Source organism: Elgaria multicarinata, chromosome 7, assembly GCF_023053635.1.
Source record: "Elgaria multicarinata webbii isolate HBS135686 ecotype San Diego chromosome 7, rElgMul1.1.pri, whole genome shotgun sequence".
NCBI lineage: Eukaryota > Metazoa > Chordata > Lepidosauria > Squamata > Anguidae > Elgaria > Elgaria multicarinata.
The window spans coordinates 48,248,334-48,269,550 of NC_086177.1; positions in this window are offsets into that span (position 1 = coordinate 48,248,334).

Sequence of the window (21,217 nt, forward strand, 5' to 3'; positions counted from 1 at the left end):
AATTCTATTTATCAAGGTGGGTGAGAGATGTTTGGCATCCTCATCCAGAGGGGACATGGGTCAATACAATCCCAGAGCCTCATGTTTTTTCCTGACTTAAGCATCACAACTACCCTTTTTTTGTTTTGTTTCCAGGACTCTGACTGCATCACATTCTAGAACAGTGATATTTCAAATAATATATCTGTCAGGGTCTGCCTAGCTTCGTCACTGTAGGACAGGAAGCTTGGCCAATGCTGACAGTATCAGGATAACCCCCAAAGGCTTAGTAAAACTCTCCACTTAACCCATCTATGCCTAGTGTGTTTTCATTTTTTTTAAAAAACACACAACAATAACATAGTTTGAAATCTCTCTTCTGACACTGGTTGTTTCAGTAGATTCCTATGTAAGGACTTTAGGTTTCACCTTGTTTGCAAATCTTGAAATAGAAGAAAGGTTTGGATTATCTGAAGAATATAAACCCATATGAAATCCTGCAAAAGCTTCAGCAATGTGATTGGATGTATTTTGCACACTGCCTGCCCCATCTTATATAATTACAATTTCCCCCCTAGTTTTTGTTTTTAAAGGACCCAGGCTAGAAGTTTAGAATATCTGTTCCAAATTCATAGTATTTCTTCTGTGTGGATATACCACAGAGGAGTGTACATTATTTATTTCCAAAGCATTCATTTCACATCTCTTACCCAGTAGGGCTCTATATATATTATGATATGTCTATAATTTAGCTATTGCAGTTAGCAAAATTTGCTTAGATGCCAATTATCTCTCTTTTTAGAGTGCTTACTTCTTTTACATATAAACCTTGAGTCACTGCTTTCACCGTATTCCAAACTAGAGAAATAGTCTGTTCCAAGTTCATGCTGAGAGTAAAAAATGAGATTTCTTCTTTGAGTCATTCTACTACCTCCTAATAAGCAAGCAGGTGAGGGCTAAAATGCCATGTGAATGGCCGTGCTTCTGCATGGCACGAAAACATTACCATTGCAACTGGAGCATAGTCAGACACTGCAATAACCCCAATATGTGTGCTCTGAATTTGGCCACGTAGATTCTGTGAGACTAATATATAGTCCAGTCTAGCTGAAAAAGAATGTAAAGTCCTTTCTTGTGGGGTGCATTTTCTCTAAATCAATTGTGAGATGTGCAGATTTTTTTTAGGCCCCTGGAGGAGTGTTGTAAGTTTTTGTCTTCACTTCTGTCCATTCTTTCATCCACCACCACCACAAAATCACCCACCCTGCTGAAATTGTTGGAGCTGTCAAGGATAAAAATCCACTTTGGTTGTAAGGCAACTCTGTTTTATCCTGGTTGTGCTTTTAATACTGTATTTTGTATTTGTGTTTTTAACCTGTTGGTTGTTTTATTATGGTTTTAATTTTTGTGAACCGCCCAGAGAGCTTTGGCTATTGGGCGGTATAAAAATGTAATAAAATAAATAAATAAATTTTATTGAGTGTAATACAGTTGTATGGAGAGAGTCCTACAGACAAAGAATTTCTTCACTGGCAGTGTGAAAAGCAGGTATATTTATACATAGTGGCATTTTAACTCAATTAGCAGTTGGCAAAATAGCATCTTACCAATTAGCAAAATTCTAAAGCAAAACAAAGAGAGATCAAAAGAAAACTTTCTTCATTCTCCCTTATGAACAGAGGGTGCATAACACTTCTAGCAATATCAGATTGACCTGGATGGTCAGTCCTCTTTATCAAGCTAGTCTATTTGTCTATTTTTTAATACTATATCAAAAAGGTCTTGACAGTTAGAAATTCAAATTAAGCATTTCCTTACAATTAAGCAGTTTCATCATTACAGCATGTTCAGGTGCATACATCATTCTAATCCCATCATGCAGTTCACTTGCAAGATCCAAACTACATACAAAGGTCTCCATACAGAGCAGGTATATCAAGGCTTGTGGCTTTGCTTTTTCAGAGCTTTACAGAGGTGCCCTCCAAGAATGTTCTTTTGCCTCTAGTTGAGGCTATAAATCGGTGCTAGAGTCACATGTTTCTTGCCTGCTAATCACCCTCATGGAAAAGGGGGGGAAACTCTGGTGTTGGTCAATATAAAGTTATTTTCTTCTTCGAAATGTCATGAGTATTAAAAGGTCCTTTTGTGCAAAAGCTCAATGTTTCGGATCAAATTATCCTTCTTCAGGAGCTGCAAACAGATAAAATACAATTTAAGAGAGATATGGATAACATTTGAGCTAAATCTTAATGTATAATAAGAAAGAACAACACCTTTGCATAAAAATTATTAATATCGTGTCCTTATTGTTGTTATAATAAGTCACTTATACCCTTTGTCAAATTTCTTATGCCTGGTGTTTAAGACTGAAAAGTTTCCAATGTCCATTTCAAGAATAGACCCTTTCTTGTTATCATATTGATAGTCTACCAACAATTACAGGATCACGTGCACTCATTTTTGTCAGTGCCCTTTGCAACATGAAACAAAGTCAAACAGTCAATAATCTTTGTAGCTGTCTCCTCACCTGTCTTGGTTGCAGCAAATGTTTCTCAAATGGCCAGAGTGAGCCAGGTGTTGTTCATTTTACTTATTGTTGCTCTACTCATCTGTATGCCACTGGGGGTGTAATTCTGTCAACACTAGGCTTTTGGAGGGCATGGGCTACATTCGGAAGAAATTGATGCATGTTGCATTGACCCAGCCAACAGGTTGCTATCTTAATGTACTCCACTCAAGAGAATCATTCAGACCATGGGGACATAGTGATCTTAAGGATAAAATCCAAAAGATTTATCTTCTGCCCAACCAAGGTTCATGTCTTGTTATTCTCTCGAGAACCCAAAAGGTGATGGAATCTGGTTTATAACCTTTTTCTTAAAAATATTCTACTAGGGGCGCTCCAGATCTAGAATGTCTGAGATTGCAAAAATGTTCAGCAATCCTAGTTTTCAGTGGTAGGGAGGTTTTGCCTACATAAAGCTTCTGACATGGGCAGGTGATGACATAAATAACTCCTGCAGTCTGGCAGCTTAAAAAATCTGTAATGAAAATTTCTTTTCCAGTTTTCTGATTAGTGAAAGAGGGTACTTTTTTGTGTGAACTTACAGTATATGCACCATTCACACGGATGAAAGCCCTGGAGCTTGGGGAGGTGCGAAAAGGTGGATTGTACCTCTGTGGTATTGTGATAGTGAAGTCAGTGCTCAGTATTTACTAACCAAACTTTCAAATTCATTGTTCTCTTGAAAATTATGCGCGGCCTGGAGGATAGATCCGGTAAGTCTTGCAAAAGTACCCAGTTCAGATGTATATGTTTTTGTGGTTGTTTAGTCACTGTTTAGACACAGGAAATCTATTCTGATGTGTGTTTGGGCTTGGATTGTAACAAATTCTGACATGTGTTCCTCCTGATTTTGTATCTTGCTGCTTCTATGACTCTCTGTCTTTGAAGCATGTGGCCAATTCTTGCGATTCCACTATGCAGTCATTGTTCTGAGAACAATTTCTTTTTGAGCGGAGAAATTGACTATATGGCAGGTTGTTCTTCAAATACGTAGAGTGGAAGCTATCGTATTGTAGAAAAGTGTTCTTAACTGTTTCCTTCCTATAGGTGGTTGTGATCAGACTTTGAGTTCCTTTTTGGACAGTGATGTCTAGAAAGTTGATTTTTTGCAAGTCATATGTACTTTCAAATGTCAAATTAATGTCCCTATTGTTGATCCAATGGAAAAAATCTTCCAAGATTTCTTCAGTACCCCTCCACACCATGAACACATTGTCAATATATCTATGCCACATGACTAAGTGGACGTTGTGTGTGTTTTTATTGAAGACAAAGGATTCCTCGACATTTTCCATATAGAGATTTGCAACCTCCGGAGCCATGGGCATCCCATGGCCACCCTTTTCACTTGAAAGTAAAAACAATGGTTAAAAGAAAAATATTTTTTCTGTAGGGCCAGATCTGCTAAGGGCACTAGATAATGCGACCAACATTACCCCCTCACATTATCTAGCGGCCTTAGCGGATCTGGCCCTACAGAAAAAATATGGCTGTGTGATGTCTGGTATGCCTGCTGAAGGAACACTATATCTGGATTATATCTTTGTAAGGTAGCTAACCCTAGCCCTTTTTGTTAGGTACCAAGACTTTTTATATTTAGCATCAGCATTGAGGGATCGCTCACACTGATGGTCACTGCCATTGTAGAACTTCAAAACAAGCACTTTTGGGTGCACCCTGGTGCCTCCTTGCTATTTGTGGAATGTGTTGTCAGAACAAGCCATGAATACATAAATCTTTGATCAAATACCAAACTTAGGTTATACCAACAAGACACCAAGAGCTTTAAGCTAAAATATGTCAGTATTTGGGGCCTCATCCTTTTTGTCTTTCACCACTGAAATGTGACCTCAAGAGATTCTCTGAAATGGAGTTTGGCCCTCAACACCCCTGTTCTAAATACTATTCTGGCTACGCCGGTAAGTGCTGTTTTCATCAGCCTCACTGGCATCATATTTAAATTGATCGCTTGTGAACGTTGCCAATGCATGATAAAAGGTGGATGAGAGTTCATTTTAATTGCTATATATTATTTATTTATTTATTTATTACATTTCTATACCGCCCAATAGCCGGAGCTCTCTGTGCGGTTCACAAAATGAACCGCCCATATAGGTTTTGCATTTGAATTAGAGATCAAAAATGCATAATCATAATCATCAAATGACAGTAGTGAGGCTGAGTTCATATTATACTTACAGCTTATCAATGCAAATGCAATGCACTCTGTGAAGAGGTGATGTTTGGTTAACTGGGATGCGTAGCAAACAGGTGATGTCTAAGAATCACTAATCAGTCCACAAGTGTGGACTGCAATTTACGCCACAAAACAACCATGATTTTTAATTTTTTTTTTAAGGTAAACATAAAATGGGATAACAACAAATTAGTAGCCAGGAAATTAAAAGCAACAACAACCCAGTAACAATATGGTCTCTCATAAAATAAGCTTTCAAAAGCCACCCCAAAGCAGTGAGTTTTGTGGCTCTTATTGAAGACTATGAGAGAAGGGTTCATCCTAGCCTCTTTAGAAAGAAGTTCTCCATAATCAGACAAAAGCATTTGAGATTAATTGGACAAAAGCATTTGAGATTCATCCATCCAGGTGTTTGAGAGCTTTGCTTTTAGAAGTTTTGGGTTGAATCCCTGTGTTTTCAACCATGTGGACACTTAGGCCTCATCTACAGCAAGCAGGATATTGCACTATGAAAATGGTATGAAAGTGGTATATAAAAGGCAGGAGCTACACCAAGCAGTATATAGTGTAGGAAAGAGGTATATAGGATGTGTCAATGGGGCCCAACAGTTGTCAGTGCATTTCAATACTGCTATAAAGCAGTAGTGTGGCTCCTGCCTTTTATACACCACTTTCATAGTGCAATATCCTGCTTGGTGTAGGTGAGGCCTTAGTTAGGATTGCTGTCTCTGACCCCCCCCCCCCCCCCGAGAAGCTCCTCATCTTTAACTTTCTTAAGGCAACCAAGTACATTCTGGTCCTCTCCATATTGAAAATAGTTGTTCCTACTGAATTTGGCCAGTGCAGATGGTTGAGCATTTTGTTTCAGCATGTTTTTGATACAAATTTAACCAAATTCACAAAGTCCATATTCCAGAGAGAAAGAATTTGAGATTTAAAAAATCTGAATTCAGGAGAAGGTGGAACTGATAGATTTGCCTATGTTCTCTTTGAAATGTGTGTCTTTAATCTATCCTTTCAATCCTTAATACCAGCGTGGATTTCAAAGAAGGTCTTTTGGTTTTCTTTTTCACGTATGTGGCTGACTGTGGATGAGAAATCTCCATTGAACCAGCTTGGGGCACAATCCTATAGGCATGTTTAGGAAGAACAAAGTCCTCCAACAAGTCCTATGGTCAGCCATGCTGACTGAGGAATGTTGGGAGTTTTAGGACTTTTCATGTCTAAACTTGCATAGGATTGCACCCTTAGGCAGCAATCCTATGCACACTTTCCTTTGAGCAAGCCCCTTTGAACACAGTATGATTGACGTCTCAGTAAATATGCATAAGATTGCACTGTTGGTGATTCTACTGCTTTTCATTCCCAAGACAACTGAGAACATACAAGTAGGCATTGAGCAACTGTCTCCTTCTCCTCTTCCTTGCCTTCTCTACATGGTATCCTGCTGCTGGGCTGCTCGAGGGCCTCAGGAAGCTTATGCAGGAGGCTTCAGGCTTCCTGAGGGCAAACACATGTTCTCCTTTCCACCAAGCACTGAGCAAAGGCAGAGAAAAGTGAGATTCTTCTTGTGGAGAGTATTTGGATCCTGGCTCTTTGGATCTAGCTGCTCCTCCCTTCTGGAGGCCTCCTCTACATTAGTTTTTATGAAAACCAAAAAGGTTTCTTATATTATTATTTTGTTCACTGTTGGGGTGATCTGTAGGTTCGTTCTATAACTATTTTATCTGCTGCTCTTAATTGACGTTGTTACATATTAAATATTGTTAAGTGATTGCTTTCTCGGTTTACTAAGTTGGAACTCACATGGGTTATTGTAAGGCCAGGGGTGCAGAACCTCTTTCTGCTTTGATTCCAAGCACTCCCACCAAGATGTAAGGGGGGAGTGCTTAAAGAGGACTGCTGTGCAATCCACCAAAAGTTTTATTCAGTAAATAGACACCTCTTCACACCTGAAAAGAGTGTGAATGCTAGGAGCTATCTTCTAAGCTTAATTAGCTTAACAAAGCAAGGCAGTTGCTTATCACCAAAACGGATGGTTTCCTGCTGGGCTGAACAGGCTTTTACTGGACCCCTTCTTCAGGGAGGGTCTTTAAGCTGTAACTTCTGCCGTGTGGCTAGTTTAGTGGACTGCTTCTTACCTCTTCTCAGTTCTGCTCACTTGACTTTGCAGCAGACTTTGGGACTTGTCAATTTTAATGCTCCCTCTCCCTTTGACAAAGACTGAGTTCTCAGGTGGGGGTGGGGAAGATCATCTCTGAGCCTGGGCCTCCTGTTTGATAAGCTCTTGGGAATATTCTTCCTTGATTCCTGGAGAAACTTGGAGAATTTCCTCTCCCACTTCTTGTCTTGGCTGGTCTTCTTCTTCAGCTTCCGAATATGATTCAGAATTCACATCAGAGAGACTGAGACTGATCCTGACATTTTTAACCTGAGGACTTAGGAGACGCTATCTGGGGCCACATTCTAATGATGGTCAGGGATAAAGGCAAAAGGAGCAGGCCCCAAAACACCAGCATGTATTAGCTTAATTGGTGTCCTTTTGGGGGGTGATGTATTCCCCCCTTTTTTGGGCAATGCACAAGTGGATACCCTACACTAAGGATGTTGTGAGTGCCTGCTGAGTCTGGGAGTCAGATGGATTTCCCTGCATCCTCCCCCCAACCCTGCTTGCTGAGCCGTAGGGTGCTGCTGATGGACCCAGTCGCCGAGTCCCCTGGGGCTCAGTGAGTGCCCAGGAACAGTCCTCCCTCATTTATTTATTTATTTATTTATTTATGTATTGCATTTTTATACTGCCCAACAGCTGAAACTCCCTGGGTGGTTCATTCCTGTCCCACCTGCTGTCAAGCCCTCATGACACAATCTCCTTCTTTGCAAGGAAGGAGACCATGACAAGGCCTTGACAGCTGTTGGGGGCTGGATTCACCATTGCAGTACACCAAAAGCTTGCCCTTGCCTCAAGGAAAGAAGAAGTGTTTTGCACGTGGCAACAGTGACTCCTGCCCCCTCCCAGCTGTCAAGGCCTCATGGCCTTGTAAGAAAGGAGATCACGAGGGCTTCCTTTTAAGGAAGGGGATCATGAGGGCTTAAGTGCTGGTGGGAGCAAGAGACCCATGTCACCTCCACTGGCTGTCAAGATCTCATGATCCACTTCCTTGTAAGGAAGGGTATTGCGAGGGTTTAAGAGCTGACAGGGGCAGGAGACGCCACCACCACACACCAAATATTTATCCTTGCCTCTTTGCAATGAGGAGAGGATGAGCATTTGGTACATGGCAATAGGGACTGCAGCTGCTGCCATTGGCAGCTTGGCCTCTTCCAGTAAGTCCTTTACACAACATTCCCTTCCCAGAAGAGAGGTTCAACCATCCCTACCCTACACATAGGTAGGCACTACTCCTTGAACCTTTGCAAGCAGGATGGGTAAGAGCCTGCAATAAACAAGGGTCTGCTCTCCTCACCCTTGCCCATGCCCAAAGGGAAGAATCTTACATTGCAGCAGAGAAAAGCAGAGGCAAAGGCGGTGGAAGTAGGGCAATGCTAGGACCATCCAGTGGATCATCTTTGGGCGTGCAATAGGAAAGATGATCTTCTTGGTCTTTGAATATCTACAGCCACTGTTCCCTTCTCCGCCTTCCTCTCCGTCCCAAGGTAAGGTTTTTCCCACCTTAAGGTAGGGCAAAAAGTGCCCATGCCTGCAAAGCTCCTCTGTTTATGTGCTGAACAGAATTTAAGTGCATTCCTGATCAGACACACCCGTACACCGCACACTACTAGTTTTGAGGAGGCAGCTATAATGAAATGGCTTCCCCCCCTTCCCCCAGTAATGGTATGTGAATGAATTAGAGAAATAAAACTCTTTGGGATTGCAGTAATTCAGTGAGCAAGAAATTGAAATCTGACATTTGTTGACTTTTAAAGATTACTGGTAGTCGTCTAGAGGGGAAAAAAACAATATATAATATGTTTTCCTCACTGACTTATTTTCTTAATCCCTATAAAATGTCAGACAGAAGGTGACAGAGAGCAACTCTCCTGCGCTGCTGTGTAACAAGGAAAATCCTTGCCATGTGACCCACAACCACGGGCAGAACATAATTTTTGCTGACAGCACAGCAGTAGTGTTGTCCTCATGCTGGCAAAGCTGCACACACCACATACATTTGGGTGACATTTATTGCCCCGCTGTATTGCTTTTTGTTTGGTTGATTCCACACATATTGTTGACCTGTTAATTCTTCGCCAGGCATCACGTACACCACATTGACTAAGTCCTGGTATAGGGATGTGCTATCTCCCTATGACATCTGTGGCAAATGCAAGACACTGTCCAGAAGCATATCACCTCAGTGGTGCTTGCTATATCTCTTCATAAATATTGTATATTATGGGGCCCAGTGTTCTCAGCCAGCAGAAGGATAAGATAAATCAGACATAAACAGGCCTGGAAACATTTTATTTATTCCTATGTTCTAACTGGCTAGAGCAAAGATATCCATCATTGCAGCCTTGACAACTCTGTTGACTCTGAAGTATGAAGCAGCTTTTATGGCAATCGAGTGATCTATTGGGCCCCAAACAATTCAGATTCTTTGATTCTTATGACTTGTTGGGAACTGTTGTGCTCTGAGAAAGAAACTGGCTAATTCATCTAGTAACTCCATGCCTTTTCATCCCCCCCCTCTCTTTTTCATCACGTTTTCATTTTAACAGTAGACATGCAAGCCTGTTATTCAGGGAGTAGTGGTAATTGTTAAGCTATAGTCCACTCCTCTGAAGATTTCATCACATGGTAACTCTCCACATGCTAGTATATTTGTAATGATGCATGAATGGCTTCCACGATAGCTGATGCTCTAAATTTTACTCAGAAGTAAGCCCTGGTGCAACAGTTTTCTGGCATGCAAAGTGCACAGCTTAATTCTAAAATTTAAATACCCAGCAAGGCATTTACAACTTAAATGTCTTCAAATCGCGCCTATCTGTGCTCAAAGATTTAAAAGACAAGGGTTTCCTTGTTTATTGCTGAAGAAAGCCTTCTTTCTTGAATCTTTCTGGAATCTCATTTTTGCTGTCTTTTCCCACAGTCCAACTGGGCTGAGGGGGAAAGTATGGGGCTGTGCAACCTGCAATCAAGGCTCACATGCAGCCCTTGGGCTGTGGCTTGTGCAGCTCTGCTCTAAAATATAGCTACAGGATATTATGGAAGTTGCTGCAGGCAAAAATCTGTGACTTGCCATTTTACATGTTAATGCTACACACATAAACATACATGTCCCTTGAGTGAAGAAGCCACACAAATGCAGTGGGCTGGAACACATATCAGGCAAACATCATATAAAAAGCATGCATCAGGAGAAATGTGCACGCAAATATTTAAGAATTTTCATGTGAACTTTAGAAAATACTCAACATTCCAGACAAAGTGAACTTAAGACTGGAAGAGAGAGAGAGAGAGAGAGAGAGAGAGAGAGAGAGAGAGAGGCCATAGCTAGATGGGGCAAAATCCCGGATTGTCCTTGTGCATTCAGATGATGCACAGGGGATCCTGGGATCAAGGAGGGATGAATCCTCCCCTGCCCTGGGATCTCACCCTCCCCTTTAGGCCTGTTTTTTCTGTGGTCTCGGGCTCAGCCTGAGACCCACGCACGGGGCGCAGCACTCCTCAGAAGCAGTGCACCCATTGGGGCTGGGGTGGGGGGAGCGGGGGAGCATTTTTTTAAAAAAAAATAACTTACCTTTTGCATACAAGCATTGGTGTGCTGCTGGCCCTTTAACTGTAAAAAAAATGGCAGGTGCGACGCCTCTCCATCTGAGGTCTTTGCAAGCCATGTGCAAATAGAGGGGGGATCTCTGGATATAACCATCACAAGATCATCACCCCTCCATCGCGGACTAAAAGGTAGGTTTAGCTAAGGCCAGAGAGAGAGAGAGAGAGATTGGGAGAAACTGAAATTGAAAGATCCAGCCATCCCTAGTCCCGAATGAGCAAATCAGCTTTCATTCTGATTTCTCAGCATTCAAGGAAACTATCACTTTGAACTGTGTTTTGCATTTTCATCCTGAGCTGCTATTTGAATAAACTGTCAAACATAATTCCAGACTCTTAGTTTAAATCAAGATCTTTTCTGTCCTTGACCAATTAATCAGGCCAGAGTAATAATACCAGAGGTAATCATGAGGAAACATCTAAAGATCATTTAAGCTTTTTGAAATTATAAAAACCAAAATACACTAAAGGATTAATTATTTATGTGAATGATTTCTGAAAACATTTGTAGTTTTGAAAGAAAAAAAAGAATGCTATACTTTGAGCACCCACTGATAGTCACTTCTAATATCATGAACACAGGCAATGTTTTTTTTTTTTTTTTAATCTAATAAATCTGTTTACATGTTTTAACAAACCTGCTTGCCAGCAGTGCGATATTGGACTCACATAGGGTGACCAACTGTCAGGATTTCCCCGGATTTGTCCTGGTTTTTGTTCTTTCCATGGTGTCAGGGGGGATTTTCTATAATTTTCAATAATGTCCTGGAATGACACACCTTCCCCTTTAAGGCTGCCATTAGCATGGCAGGAGGGAATGACATGCTTTCTTGAGGCACATCATTCCCCCACCCCGAGCTCCAATTGAGGTCTTAATGGGGAAAGTGGGTCATTCGTGGACATTATAGAAAAGGCCCCAATTGGAGTGGATGGTGGTGGTGCAGAATGAAATCCTTTCCCCTCCTCCACTCCAATCGGGTTCTTTAAGGTGGCGGGGGAATAACGTACTTTCTGCAGGACTCAGAAAGCTGCTTCCACACACATACACACTAGGTGTCCTCTTTTTTGGTTTCCCAAATATGGTCACCCTAACTCACAGGCACAATCTTGAACTTACAAATCCCATGCTCTTTGATATATGAATGGATTTGCAAGCCCCGTTTCTCTTAAACTCATGATTTTTCAAATGTTAAAGTCCTTAGCATGTAAGACAGCTCCTATGGCCTCAAAACAGCAACCAGGAGGTTATAGGATAGTTTTGATTCCTGAATCTGACATAAGAGATACCGCTCTGATCTTATACCCAGGAGTCTGAGCTGCCTGCTGTCTCTTCCTCTCCCTTGCAACCAGCGCAGAGAGAACCATGCTGCTTACCTCTCCAAGGTTGTAAAAGTAACCTTGGGGAGGAGGGGAAGGGGGCGGTTCTGTGTGGGGAGGGAGGGCAGCCAATGCCATATCCTTCCCCCTTTGAAGCATGTCAGCTAGGTGGGTGAAAAGCCCGTCTAGCTAAATGGCAGTGCTGGAGCTGCAGTGGAGGTGAGGCTTTCCTCTGCCACTCCTCCTGCTCTGCACTGGATATTCATAAGCCTCTGAGTTCAGAGTCTTACAATTATCAAGGGACGACTCCAATAGGATTGTGTCCTAGATTGCTCTTTTCCCAACTGCTCTGAACACTTATGCGCATTATCTCCACCCATTCCACTACATGGCAGAAACCTGGAAATGCTTTAAAAAGCGTTGGGGGACCCTACTGAATGGTAGGGGCTGTGATCTGAGGGACAGATCTCTAAAAGTCAGGAGGAGGCACCTGTCATGACTAGAGCTCCACTCATGAAACATGTCTCCATCCAATCTTTGGATATCCCTCTTGTTTCCCTGGTAGATGTCTCTATTTAGCTCCAGGAGATGAAACTTTAACAGAAAATACTTCTTGTCGTCAGTTCTTCTGTCCAGTTAAGTGGCATTCATCCTGTCCTGGTGAAGGTTGCACTAGCCCTAAAGGAGCAAGTTTGTTGTTTGGGTATATTCTTAGATCCATCATTGTCACTAAATGCATAGTGGCCTTGATAACTCAGAACACTTTTTTTCAGTTTAGGCTGATATGCTAACTATGACCTTTCCTGGACAGAGATAGCTTTGCAACAGTGATTCATGCTCTGGTATCCTCCCATTGAAGTTATTATAATATATCACATACCATTGCAAATCATCCTGAAACTTCAGTTAGATAAAATTAGGACATCTAAACTAGGGGTGTGATCCGCTCCGATTAGGAGCGTAGAAGCAGTAGCGGATTGGCCTGCTCCGCCTTACCCAGAGGCGGAGTAGGAGCGGACCGCGGACCCCCTAGAAGCAAGGCGAAGAGAAGCGCCCATTTTTCGGAGCTCCTAGTTCAGGCGGAGCGCTCCGGTCGCCATCTTGAAAACATTTCGCCATAGGATTGCATTGCAGCAAATAATCGCGCATAACTACGTTGTTTTTGAAGCTATCGTTCTAGAAATTCTTGTGCTCAGAGAGTCATGGATGGGGGTCATTTTGAGACCACTCTCACCTCTCTGCGTTGTCTGGGTCGCGTGCTATATTTTTGTGAAAATCGGGTCAACCGCGCGGCTCAAACGGCGTTTTCGGCTTTTCGCCCATAGGATTGCATTGAGGGAAAGAATCGGGGATAACTGGGGGGGGGGGTTTAAGCTATCATTCTGAAAATTCTTGTGCACAGAGAGTCGTGGATGGGGGTCATTTTGAGACTACTCTCAACTTTCTGCGTCGTACGGGTCGCGCGCTAGAAGTTTTTAAAAAATCGGCGGGAAAAATACCTTTTTCAAAGGGCTGAGGGGCAGAGCCAGCTCCTGGTCATGATGATCCCAAAGTTGGAGGAGGGCATAGGCAAAACAGGTAACTTGGGATTCTGGGAAACTTCTCTTTCTTCATCTGAACGGGCTTTTCCCCGTGTTTTTTAACACAGTAGCCCCACCAAATGCACAAACACAACCTGAAATCATATACTAAGCCAAGAATAAGAGATAGAAACACAGCACTGCTCCCCACCCTAACCTTGGTGAACAACTGAATAGATGTGGTGCAAGGGGATGAGCTCCCCTAGGGCATCTCATCGTGGACGTGCCCCCACTCTCTCCTGCACTGGAAGGCCATTAGAGCCTTCCAAAGAGAGTAAAACGGTGGAGCAATGCCTATCATGAGTTGAAGTGAATGCTCACTTTTCAGTGGTGGAGCAATGCCTGTTATGAGTTGAAGTGAGCGTTTTACTTCTTCTCAGAGCTGTTGGTGGCTGTCTTGAACTGGCAGCTACTTCCCCCTCCCCCGGGCACGTCCCCCTATTGCTGGTAAAAGACAGATATAGCCTTTTTAAAAAAATTCTTCTTGCTGTTTATTGAGCAACACTGCTGCTTTTAATTCCACCCCTCCTTTGTTTATTTATTGATTTATTCCATTTTATATGCATTACTGGCTTATCCTTGGCTCACTTCCTTATGCCCCCAGAAATGCCAGCTGCATGCCTGCCTGCCTTCCCTCCCTCCTCCCCTGCCCACCTCGCAGGGATGTTGTGTGTGGGGTGCCTGATTTTCAAAAATTCGCCAAAAATCAGGGGATGATGGGATTGCTTTGAAACTTGGCGTGCGTGTGTATATCCCCATGAGGTGTCATGGTGCCAAACATGTGGTTTCTAACTTGAACAGAAAAAAAGTTGTATAATTTTTTAGCTTTCAATGCAAGCCTATGGGGGGGGGGGAAACGGAGCTCCGGATCCGGATCCGGAGCTCCGGGCGGAGCGGAGCGGAAGTGGGCGGAGCGGGGGCGGGGCGGAGCGGCCCGATCCGGAAAATGGCGGATCTGCAAGTGAAGCGGAGCGGGGGGTCCGTGCACACCCCTAATCTAAACTACTAGTTGGGACTGGCCAATGTAATGCAAGTATTTTGGCATCTGCATTGGGTGCCTATCTGTTTCTGAGTCAAATAAAGAGTGCTGGTTTTAACCTTTTAAACCCCAAATGGCTTAAGGTTAGGTTACCATAAGAAACATCTCATCTCACTTGGACACCATTTACCCACCTGTACACTAATCAGCTGAAGCCTTCCTCCAGGTAGCCCTGCCAAATGATGTGAAGCAGGTGGCTACACTGGTGGTACCTCAGCCATGGAATGCCTTTCCCAGGTTGGTGCCAGGTGAAGATGTTTTTATTATCCTAGGCACTCTAAGGGCTGTTTTTAGTAGGGCTGTTCGCTGCTTTGGGCTTAATTCCCAAATCAGAGTCAAGGCAGGCTGATTCAGCCTGCCTCAGCATGAATCCGAGATGGTACCAGGTCAGCCCAAGGCACCTGAAGCTGAAGCAGATTGGTACCAAAACCTTTGAGTTGCCTCAGGGCAATTTGGGGGTGGGGTGGGCTCCCCCGCCCTGATGAATTCACCTCCCCCTCCCTCCCCAGTCACCTCCCACCACTGCTGGAACTTACCTTGCCATGCAGCCTCGTCCCTACCAGCAGACCCACAATTTAAAGGTAAGATCACAGGGGCTGTCATGGGGGCCACAAACTACAGCAGCTGTAAAGGACAATTTCCCCCAATTTGTGATCATAGATCTATTAATAAGAGACCTCCTGTGATCTAACCTTTAAATCACAGCTTGGCTCTCAGGGAGGAGGATGCTTGGGAAGGTAAGTCCTGGCGGTGGTTCTGGGTTTGTGGAGGGGGGAGCAGGGAGTCCAGAGTCCTCTGAACTGGCTTTCTGGGGTGTTGGCTGCATGGCCAGCTCCCAGGAACCCACAAGGCTGACCCACTTCAAGCTTTGGTGCTGAAGTAAAGCAGCCAGGCCCTGAAGCACCCCGAGTTGAATCGGGTCCATTTCAGAGGCTATGAAGTGGCCTCCAAGGTGAGTCGGGGAGGGGGCTTTTAGTGCATTTAGATCATTGCACTTTTAGTGCATTTAGATCATTGCACTTTTCCTTTGTTGCTGATTTTACTTTGGTTGTTGTGTTTTTAATTTCTGTTGCTGACTTTCTTGGTTTTATTATGCACTGTTTTTATTCATTGTTTTATTGTTAGTATTTTATGCTTTTAATGTTGTACACTGCTCAGAGAACTTGGGTTATTGGACTATTTAGAAGTGCAATCTATCAAACAATTCGTCATAAATGCATTAGAGTGGGCTGCACAGCAACTTGTATTTAACATATTGGAGCAAAATGCAGTATTTCTGGAGGTTTAGCAGTATCTACATTTCAAATATCTATCAGCCAAACTGACAGCTGATCTCTGATTCTAGTCCTATTGTTGGTATCATGGACAGAACAGAAAAGACACAGCAGGATTTTTCACAAAGCAGGTTGAGCCTGGTGTGCTGACAATTGGAAAAACACTGTTTTGACTTGTAAAGCAAGTAAATTTCACATGGAATCACTGGGGGAGAATAAATATTGGAATACAAGCATGAGATGAGGCTACGGATTGATATTTCCATTCCGTGATTAGGAGACTAGCCTGAAATATTGCAGCTGTCAGTATAATTGTCTGTTCACCCACAGAATCGTATATGTCCTTGAAAGAAAATTATTCAGGCTACAACTGACTTGGTTCTTAGCAGTATTTCTCATTTCAATGGAAGTATTTGCAACCAGAATAGGCCCCAGTAGAGCAAATGTATCTCAAATTACAACATTTTTGTGTTGTCCTAAGGTGCTTCTTCACAGGGGTTGCTTCCGGACTAGAACCCTTAAACTCTGCTGAGGCATTGCTTTTCTGCAATCAGATGGAAATAAAATTAAAATGGAGGTTCCACACTGCACCTCCAGATAGCACTAGATTATCCAGCAATGCCTTTGTCCATGGCCAAGATTTTTTGATAACGTTTACACAGAAGGAAGTCTCATTAAGGAAAGGTGCCTGACAACTTCAATTGAGTATATTGCTTGCATGCTCAGTCCATTTCATTACTCCCTGCTTGTTCTAGCTGGTAAATTAGTGACGAATTGCCTACTAATGACTACTTGAACAAACTCTCAGAATTGCCCCAGTGCCAGTTTCCGTACCTGCAGAGCAGGTGGCAGGGTGATTTTTAATATATATATATATATATATATATATATATATATATATATATATATCCTAGTTAAACATATGTCGTTGTAGCTCACAAACCTGCAGAGCTTCATCAGCGAAGCACAAGCAGTGCAAAAGCCTCAGCTCCTTCCTATTTATCCTCTGTTTTTGTCTTGTATCTTTTTCTATTGTTCCAGTTTTTTTAAAAATAAGGGCCTCTAGTTCTATTCATTCTTTTTCTACTGACAAACATAATTGATGAAAGACTATCCTAACCACCACCACCACCACCACATTATGAGTACAGAGTTCCACATCATATTATGAGTACCATGCTCCACATTCCTCATGAATGACGGCTCTATGTTTCTGCTTTATTCTCAGGGTGGTTTAGAATTTCTTTTGGTGGTATTTTTGAAGTTACCCAGATGTTAAGAAGTGGATGAAGGTACATGGCAATTTCCCCCTTTCTATTATGCAAAGATATTAGTATCCACCTCCATAATGATTCTACATCATAAGAACATAAGGAGTGTTATGCTGGTTCAGACCAAGGGTCCATCTAGTCCAGAACTCTGTTCACACACTGGCCAACCAGCTGTCAACCAGGGAGCAATCAAAGCAGGACATGGTGCAACAGCACCCTACCACCCATGTTCCCCATTTCTCATATTTGAGAAATAATAACTGAATGCTTCTAAATGATTTTACAACTGAGTATCTCAAAGAACAAAATCTACCCCACTCATAGCTGATGTACCAAACATAATAAGTGCAATGCATGTTCTTTTGATAATATCTGAATAAGCCATTGAATAAAAATGTCCAACTAAATTATTTTATTCCTGAACTCAATTACTATTGGAAATGAGGGAGAGTCAATTACACTGAATTTATTTGTGATACATTGATTTCCAAGATGATTAAAATAACCATACATACATTAATTTGCTCATTGCTCTGCAGGCTCTGTTATACTGTTATTATTCGCTTCACGGGGGGAGTTTGCCTTCATTATTTGTAATTGCCCTCTAGTAGCAGGAATTCCATTTTGCTACACCAAATGACATTCAGAGGTCAATTATGTTATCAACTATTAACTAAAAATGTATTTGCAAGTTTTAGATGACATTCAGGATACACATATGACCTCTATAATGTATTTTAGTTTTCAATGGATATGCCCAAAATCTGTCTTCAAATTTCCTGAAAGTTTTCATCCCCCATGAAAGAGGGTTAGAATGTCTTTTGGTGGTGTTTATGAGATTACCCGGATGTTACTAAATGGGAAACAGTACATGGCTATTTCCCCTTTTCTATTATGCAGTTCTGCATTGCTCTGCAGCCTCCCTGGCTGCCTTCACTTCCTCATCTGAAAAAAGCCCATGGGAGAATGTCTTCCCCTGGACTTTAACTGAAGTGCAGGAAGAGGGGCAGGCTGCAGATATCTGGGGATCTAATTGTATAATGAAAGACAGAACACACACATACACACACCTTGGCAACCTTACCTCATCAACCACAATGTCATCTAATTTTTTTGTCTCCTTTGGTGGTGGTGGGAACAAACATTTTCTTTTCTACTGAGTTGAATGAGAATGGTAAAATAAAACACAGAATCAAATTTTGGCACAACACTAGACTTTCCACAAAATATCTCCAACTTGTATCTGTTCCAGTGGATGCAACAGCAGTAACTGCCTAAATGCGTTTTTTTTTTCAAGAAACAAATCAGAATTATAAAATAGATTTATTTATTTTTATTCCCATGGAGTCAGAACCCTTAAAGCTGCTCAAAGCTGTAGTATTCCACACATTAATCATACAACATTTTACCCAATGATAAGAACGTGTCTATTCTTGATATGGGCATCAATACAGATGGATGGACTCACCTGCATCTGACTCATTGGGGCCTTTATGACTGCCATTTATACAACAGGGAAAATCCATAATTTCTGGACCCTCCATTGTTGCGCACAATGGAGGTGCCAGAAAATGCATCTCCCCCCTGTTGTGTGAATGGCAGCTGTAAAGGCCCCATTTATGCAAGAGTAAAGCATTCACACCTTTAACCTTTCATAAATGAGGGCTTTATGGATGTTGTTTATGCAACAGGGAAAATACATAATTTTTGGAGCCTCCATTGTTATGCACAGTGGAGGATTTGGAAATTATGCATTTCCCCCCTTGCAAGATTAAAGGCATGAACAGAGCAAGATTATGCAGGATTGTGCACAGCAATGAAGGCTTTGGATGAGGGTGGACAGCTGCCGGGCACTCACCAGGCTGTGTTGGTGTTCAAAGCGTGAGCCCATGAGTGCACCACATCTGGGGAACTGAGTCTGAGAGGTTAGACTCATGGACCCAGTCAGGTGCCTGCAACATCCCTAGACATCAGCATCTCCTTGTTGAGGCCCCATTCCAACCATACTTTCTTTAAGTGTCTTGGGATCAACTATAACAAATCTTTATCAACTGTTATCCAATATAAACTCCTTTCAATAGCAAGTCCTATATTGCATAGGAATTCACCTAATATTTTATCATTCAGAATCATAAGTAAAAGGGGGAAATCCATGATGTGGCAATTTTTTTAAAAAAAATATTATACTGATGTAGTAATATATCTATATGGATAAGTTAGAATACTTCATTTGCTGTTATTTTCTTTATGGAAATAATCTCTCATGAGGAATAGTATTTATAACTGTCAGTGTCACCTCGCTTGATCATTTCCAGTGCTGATTTTAAAAGAAGACTTTTATGCCACCCTGTGAAATTGCATGGAAGTTTTATCTAGTCACGGTAGTGAATTACATCTCTTTCTAAGAGAACAGCTGCAGATTCAGATATGAAAAGGTGTCGGCTGTACCTCAAGTCTGGCTGATGATCTGTGATGCAGGGCTGTTAGCATAATTGAGTTACCTCTATTACTGCAGTGCTTGAGAGCCTGTCAACATATCTCCTATAAACCCGTCTTCCCAGGGGCTTATACAACGGCTGTAAAAGCAGTTCCCAATGGAAAGTACGATAAAAAATGGAAAGCTATAGGGAAACTATTTTCAGGAGCGCAATGTGATGATTGATCCATAACTAAATCCTAGCCAGTATCCCAGAATACTCTGATTTAAGTCACTCCATTTCAGGTTTTCTCCAGTCTAAATGACACAGAAGGAGGAGGAGGAGGAGGAGGGGAGGAAGAAGGAAAAGAAAGAAAGAAAGAAGGAAAGAAAGACTGTAGACCTGCCTTGGTCTGGAGAGCTTAAAACTATCCAGTGTTTGCAAGCTATTTAAAGATTTACACTAGGAGTGCATAACCTTTGCAGCCCCATATGATGCTGGCTTGGGGGTTGGGCTCCATATGCATATACATGCATATACAAAGGGCTTAATTACATGAGTTTTTTATTGTTCACTCATGGGAGTTTGTGGGTCATTTACATGACAACATCAACCTCCAGGGTGTCTCCTGTGCTTTTTGATCTTCATTTTGCTTTCAGAAAGATTAGAGTAAACTGGATAAGAAGACTTGAAAGAACAATTTGTTCCTGTGAAATTCTGGAGTTGCATTATAACCACAGCAGCATCTAGGGGCTGTAATATGAAACATATAGAAAAGTATTCCTCGAAAGCACGTGTCTGCCTGTGTAAAGGCACTGATCTTATTCCCACAATAAAGAGGCAAAAACCCTGGTAAGGACATGGGATCATTTTAGCCTTGTGGAGTGAACTGAACAGAAATGCACATACACCAGTGCTCCTGATACCAATAACTCTTTCCTTGCTGCTAGCAGTGGTGGAGAAAGAGCTATTGAGAGACTCTGGGCAGAAGGAATACAATGTAAGAGCTTGTACAAATGTCAACAGGATATATGCATGCTGAGAACATTGCAACTAACTCCTTAGTCTAGGAAATAATCTAGTATCTGCTGCACTGATGAGCATATAAACATAATAATTTCCTTTTATTTCCCACTAGAAGTGAAGACCACCTTATAACTGAATATAGGAGGGCTCTGTACTGTCAAGGCTTGGAGACCAGCCTTATCTGTTTCTGGTCTCCAGAATTCGCTAATGAGGGAGATCCTCCATTTAGCCCTCTTCCTGCATAGCCTTCATAGGAAACATTTCTCTATACAAAAGCAATTGTGGCATAATGCTGGCTACATTTTCTGAAATTTGTCAATGTCTTCTGTCCTTGCACTTTTGTTGCTTTTAAGTCATATTAAGCTGTAATAATGCCCTTATTTTATTATGTGGTTTTAGCTACAAGTTATTTTGAGTGCCCAAAGCGAAAAGCCACTGCAAAATATTGTTGTTGTTTTAAATAAATCAATGGCACATACTACTGGCTCTCCCCCATCGACCCTCTCCCTTTCCCTAAGCACTCCCCAAAATAGCTTCTTCTACTTACCCAGATGTTCTCAGCAGGGGAAGAGCAATTGGCACTGCTGGGCTGTGGTTAAATCCTTGCAGTGGTACAACAGGATAAGCTATGCCCTTGACATCAGAAATAGCTCTTCATTCCATCCCCACTTTTGATTTCAAGCTCTCCTGAATCCATCTGAGCTTCCTGTTTTTTCCTGGTGCCAGCTTCCCAGCAGTCCCTCAAAAAGGAAGCAGAAAGATGCCAAGGACTGGTTGG